The 6,288-nt window shown below is 36.6% G+C and overlaps 1 non-coding gene across 1 annotated transcript; it reads left to right on the forward strand.

Annotated features, from left to right (window-relative positions):
• The first annotated feature begins 5,371 nt into the window (after window positions 1–5,371).
• Window positions 5,372–5,488, forward strand: LOC133091642 (U5 spliceosomal RNA). The gene has a single exon (XR_009700968.1). It is a non-coding gene; the product is annotated as a U5 spliceosomal RNA (small nuclear RNA).
• The last annotated feature ends 800 nt before the right edge of the window (window positions 5,489–6,288 follow it).

Raw genomic sequence — 6,288 nt, forward strand, 5'->3', positions numbered from 1 at the left:
ACTGACCACTTGACACCACAGAAGTTCCTGAAATGAAGCCTGCTGAGCTCAATTCGTTGTGGTGGCTAAATGAATCCTCTATTCAATTTGAATGCATGATGAAACTCCTATTAGAACATTGCACTGTAATAATCGACAACATAATGAAACTGCCAAAGACAAAATGCAAATACCTCTCTACTGACCCTTCAGAACTATACTCTGTACTTAGAAAGAAGCAAATACCATTGCCAGACAAGTAGCATTCCCCTTTATTCTACCTCCCCTCTACCCATCAGGGAATGCTGAGACATTCTTTTGGATACCCATTCCTTTAGAATCAAACACTTGAAATTCAGCAGCAATGGTAGGTTGCAGAATTTGGAATGATATATAGATTCAACTAGCAAGAGTATTTGAAAATAACTACTACTATCTCCTATCACTCTCACTTTATAACAGAAATGTATTTTTAGTATTAAAAATTTGGAAGGATATTATCCTGGGGTAACAATTTCATAGAGTAATTTAGCTTCATCAAACAAAACTGATGCTTTTAGTTTTGGGGGTTTGCTTCTGATCTGTGAAAACTTGATTAGGCATCAGCACTGATCTTTGGAAATTACTAATCTACATACACTGGCTTTTTAAAATAATTAACCTCTCAATCCATTATAATTTGGCCTCTAATCCTTTTAGGATGTATGACTAGTAATGTCTTCAGTTGCTGACTCAGTGGTCTCTCGTCTCCTTAATCTAACTGGAGCTCTCATCAGCGTTTGTTATAGGTTCACTTCTTCCATCTTGAAAAACCTCTCTTTTTAATTTCAAGTACCCCACACACAAGAGTATGTTTCCTCTCTGGTGTCATTTTTTCTAATTCCCCTCTGTAGCGTTCTCTTCCTTTATTGTGGAAAGGCTTTTGTTTTTTCGGGGTTTTGTCTCAATTCCCCCTTCCTTTCTTACTGTGCACACTCATCCTGGATAATCTTTCATATTCCCATGGCTTCAACTGATCACAAATCTTGACACCTAGGCCACACCTCACTTTTGAGTATCATATCTGTATCTCCAACCATTAGATATGTCTACTTGAATGCCACAAAAGCACTTCAAACTTATCAAGTCCCCAGATGAACTCATCATTTCTCCCTATCCTTTTGAGATCCCCGACTCTGTAAGTAGAATTACTGTCTCCCATTGTCCAAGTCACAAACCTAGATATTGTTTGACTCAATTACCAAGGCCCATTATTTCTGCCTCTTAAGTCAGGCCACCATCACCTTGAACTTGGATTCCTTCTATAGCTAGCTAAATAGTGTTCCCCGCCACCAACTTCATCCAGCCGTTCTCTGCACCGTAACCAGAGCATGTTTTTAAAGCACACGTGATTATTCCACTTACTGCCGATGCAGAGGCTCCCCCATTATCCTCCGGACAAGGTCCAGACTCCTTAACCGGGCTTATAAAACCCTGTGCCACTCAGGAGCTGTTCCTTGCTTATAGCTCCAGCTGACTCATTGTTCTACAGTCTCTTTTATCCCTCCTTCTACCTGCATTCAACATTAGAGAAGGTTCAACTCGTTTCATAATACATATGTGATTCTAATCAATGCAATGTTTTTTATTTCTCTTTACTGAAATACTTGCAGAGACCAAGGATATGTATTTTACAAAATTATAATGATGCAATGAAATATAGCAGTCAGGAGCATGGGCTTTAAAAATCACAAACCTGGGTTTTAATCCTGACTTTTCTAAATTATATCCATGTTATCAATCATATTAGTCGACTACTTCAAGCCTTCATTTCCTCATATGTAAAATGGGGATAATATTACTACTACCTGTGTTTCTAGAGTTGCTATTTGGATAACATGAGGTAATGCTAGTTAAATGTTTAATAAAATTGGTCCCCTAGTGTTGTTGTAGTTTTTGTTTTTGTGTGTAAAGCATTTAAACTACTTATTCTAATATTCTCCATAATTTTTATTTAACCTCATCTCTCCTCACATATTAAAGTAAACCTTTTCTACTATTACCTATCCTGGACAATCTCAGGCCCCAAATAGACAATATTAGTTCCTTCCTGTTTGGGCTATTTTCCCATCTGGAACTCATTCTTCTCTTCCTCCAACTTGCTGATTGAAATTCCACTTTTCTCATTTAGGTTAGTTTAGGTTCCTCCTTCTCCATGAAGCCTTCTCAGATGTCTATTATTCATCTGGATCTTTCCTTTCTCAGAGCTCCTCTGATAATTGATGCTATAGTACACACGTTGTCTTAGTTCTTCAATCACTTCACATGCACAAAAAATCAACCTCCTTCACCTCTCTCAGCAGCATCTTGTGCCTGGATGAATACATATTTGAACTGAATTTCTGAGTGGCCTCTACAATGCATCATCCTTTTCCTATCCCCCACCCCCTTTGGCAGGTACTTTCAACTACTATTTCTAGATCCTTATATTAAATGTTACTTGTTAATGATGATACTGAAATTTCTTCTTCTTTTTTTTAAGCACACACACAAAAAAGAAATGGCACTTTTAAGTTTGCTTGTTTTCTTTTACTTACAATTGAAACTCTAGCTTCTGCAGTTTACCCCAAAACAAAAATTTCACACTGATTTCTGAATCTTACCCTCTTTGGATGTCTTCTAGGTTTATGATTACTTTGCATTTTCAAAATTTTTAACCTGCCTGGAACAGTTTTACAGGTGTCATTCTTTCTCAGGAAAGGTAGATTTTTATTACCTTACAAGGATGACAAATGCAAGTCCGCAGCATAATATAATTTTATTAAACACATTAAATGTTCAGCATCTCTCCTTTGCACCATTTGCTATGGTGGATAGATACCCTTACTAAGGAAGGGAGGGCTATTGAGGTGATGGAATGTGAATTTTTTTCCTGTACTATTTTCTCTTATAATTCTAGCTTTAGATAGCAGATCACATCTCCACAGAGGAATGCAGGCCTCCTTTTACATTCTTTCTATACAAGTCAGACACTATAAATTTCTTATTTCTCTAAACTTCCTCATCCTCTTATTCACCATTAAAAGTTTCTTTCCAGAAAACTGTCTTTTAGGTAGCATTTTGCTTTGCATCAAAACCAGAAATCTAATCATGGTGGGTCTTGAAAACCATGCAAATATTCACTTGAATATAGACATTTCTCTCTTGCCTTTTGCCAGGATTGTTTATGGTTGGTTTCAAAAAAGATTTGGAACTTCTCAGGCTATGGACTAAAAAGCATTATTCATTTTCCGGCTCCTTCCTTTATGTGGAAAGAATTGATATCTTTGAAAATAAAAAAGGAGATGTGCCATTTTGGTATAGGTTTTATATTATACAGTTCTAGATTTTGCACTATGTCCAAAATGACAAGGAGTTGTTTTAAAAGTCAGCTTCCATGAAGTACCTTGGAGAAGTGTGTGTGTGTGTGTGTGTGTGTCTGCTTCTCATGGAAGCAGAGAACAGGTAGGGCTTTACTTTCTACCCAACAATAAATAAAGCAACGCTAAATCTGTTAAATTTTACTCTTTTACTGATTCCCTCTTTAAGATGGTCAAAAAGAAGAATTCTGTAGCAAACGGTTTTAAAAAGCTCAAAACAGTAAGAATAATTTCAGTTGATCAAAACAGCATGTGACATCTTATATGTGACCGAGCATGCTTTTGATACCAGTTCCCTAAAAGGAATTTGCATTTTGAATTTTTGAGACTGAACTACTTAAAATGTGAACTGAGTCTGTTATTCCTGTGGGCATCTCCTCTGTCGTTGGTTTTAGTGATTATTCTGTCACTTCTTCTTTAATTTCTATACTTTAATGAGGACATGCAAGTGTGCCTATGGAATTTTCCTGTTAATGTCAGAGTGATTTAAGAATTGACCATAGTGTAAGAGAAAAAAACCTCTCTTCCAGGTTCAGTCTTCTATTTAATTCTGTAGCTGGTGACAGAGCTGAGAGCCACTTGATAGCAAGATTCAGCTTCTGCTCCAGGCGTTTCCTCTGGGACCTTTGGGATAGAACTAAGTACAGCTATCTATAAATCAGCTTGTCCATTTCTGGGCCACCCAGCATAATTGGAAGCACTGACTCTAGGCCATTTCACCCTTGGGTAGGAATGATGAAGTCAGGGTTTCTAATAATTTCATCTGATTACTGTCTTCAGTTTGAAGATAGAGAATGAAGCAAAAATGAATGAGCATGTCCATCCCATGGACATCGGGGGCAGTTATCATGGAGGAAGGAATCTTTGGCTTGGCTTGAGATTCCTCTTTAATTTCTTTTAAAAAAAAATAGGTGAAACGTTTAATTTTCAGAGTAGGAAATCATACTTAGCATCTTTGTTATAGGATTCCCCTGTACAAACAGTGCAACGGACAGAAACCGTATAGGTGATGGTCTTCAGGCCATCAACATGCTCTTACACTTGTCACGAGAAGGGTTAGCCAATCTTATATTGATAAAAATATCAGGAAGAAGATCTCAGTTGAATGACAGAATTCAATACAGATGACTACAATGTTCAAGTATATGTGTTCCATTTGTGTTAAAATAATCTTTAATATTCCAAGTGAAAACAACAAAACAACAATAAAGTTGGGCTTGGGTTTAAACCATTTTTTGTTTTTTTTTATTCATTTATTTTTGGCTGTGTTGGGTCTTCGTTTCTGTGCGAGGGCTTTCTCTAGTTGCAGCAAGCGGGGGCCACTCTTCATCGCGGTGCACGGGCCTCTCACTATCGCGGCCTCTCTTGTTGCGGAGCACAAGCTCCAGACGCGCAGGCTCAGCAGTTGTGGCTCACGGGCCCAGTTGCTCCGCGGCATGTGGGATCTTCCCAGACCAGGGCTCGAACCCGTGTCCCCTGTATTGGCACGCAGATTCTCAACCACTGCGCCACCAGGGAAGCCCCTAAACCATTTTAATGTAAGTCTGATCCTTGTATGCAATAATGATAATAGTATCCTATTGGGAAAGAGTGAATTGTATTTAAACAATAATTGCAGACAAATGACTTGTAAATCAGTATGTGAAAAGGCATCAAGCTGCATAGATTATTCATTTTCTGCCATGTTCTTCTCTGGGTTAATGCTCTGAAAATATGATTTATAGTGTGGTTTTAATGAGTAACGTTCTTTTGGATATGATTGTTTCATAGAAGTTAAAAAGGTTTAATTCTAGTAGTACCGAACACTTTAAAAATGTGACTATGAAATTACCACAAAACTGAATTTGTTTTAGAGAAATGATGAAGATGCACATGTAAGAAGTTTATAAATATTATGTTACTTTGGAAACAGTTATTAATTTGTTGTACAAAGTGATGCATTTTTTATATGAAAAAAGCAACGATTTTATTTTTAAAGATGACTTTAAATCCATACTTGTGCTTGTCTTCATAATTGAATGAATCTTTTGCCTTTTACTAAAGATTCATGTGGGGAGGGAAAAGCATGACTGTTGCTTCAATTTTTTGAAGCCTTGTGGGAATAAACAAGCCTGGAAAAAAAAAAGATGACTTTAAAATATACAAAAAGGACAGGTGCTGAGACACAGAAGGAACTTGGTCTAGATGCTGTAACGCTGCACGAGGGACAGAAAATAATAGAGGAACAGTTGTTTGTTCTGCACGTCAGTGGAAATCAGTGTGGAATTTGATGCAATCTGAACCCATAAACCAATTTATAAAATTCTTGGTGTAATGAATTCTCTTGTCCAATCAGGCATAAAGGCTGAGCTTTATACTAACTTTGACATGGTGGTAGAATATAATATCTGTACTTAATAGTACAGATGAAGGAACTGAACTATGCTTTAACACCAGAGATTAGCAGAAATCTTGTGAAGTTCTCAGCCATTAAATGTGTGTATTTGAATAATTCCTACCACAATCTTAATGTCAGGAAGACCCTAGCTGACATCTGGGTTAAGTTGAGTTTAATTAAAATATGTTAATAATTCACCCTATTAAGAATTACAGACAGAAATATGTTTTTCTTTGAAACGTAAGAATGAAATTTTACCTATTTAAGGTATACAAATGAACACTCTAAATAAAGCTTAGTCTATATATAGTCTATATATATAAGAGTACAAGAAGATGATTAATATGGATTTACCATCATTTCAGTTACTAACACCTGGTCTACTTGATAACTCTGGTAATGCATGTAAAAATACTAAGTCTGATCAGTGGCCTCAAGGAAAAAACAGACTACAGTTAAAATCCACTTAAATTTCTTGATAATTCTGTAAATCAGTAAACTGATTTTATAATATCATGCCTTTAGGGAATCTTT

This window comes from Eubalaena glacialis, chromosome 4 (assembly GCF_028564815.1).
Source record: "Eubalaena glacialis isolate mEubGla1 chromosome 4, mEubGla1.1.hap2.+ XY, whole genome shotgun sequence".
In the NCBI taxonomy this organism is placed as follows: Eukaryota; Metazoa; Chordata; class Mammalia; order Artiodactyla; family Balaenidae; genus Eubalaena; species Eubalaena glacialis.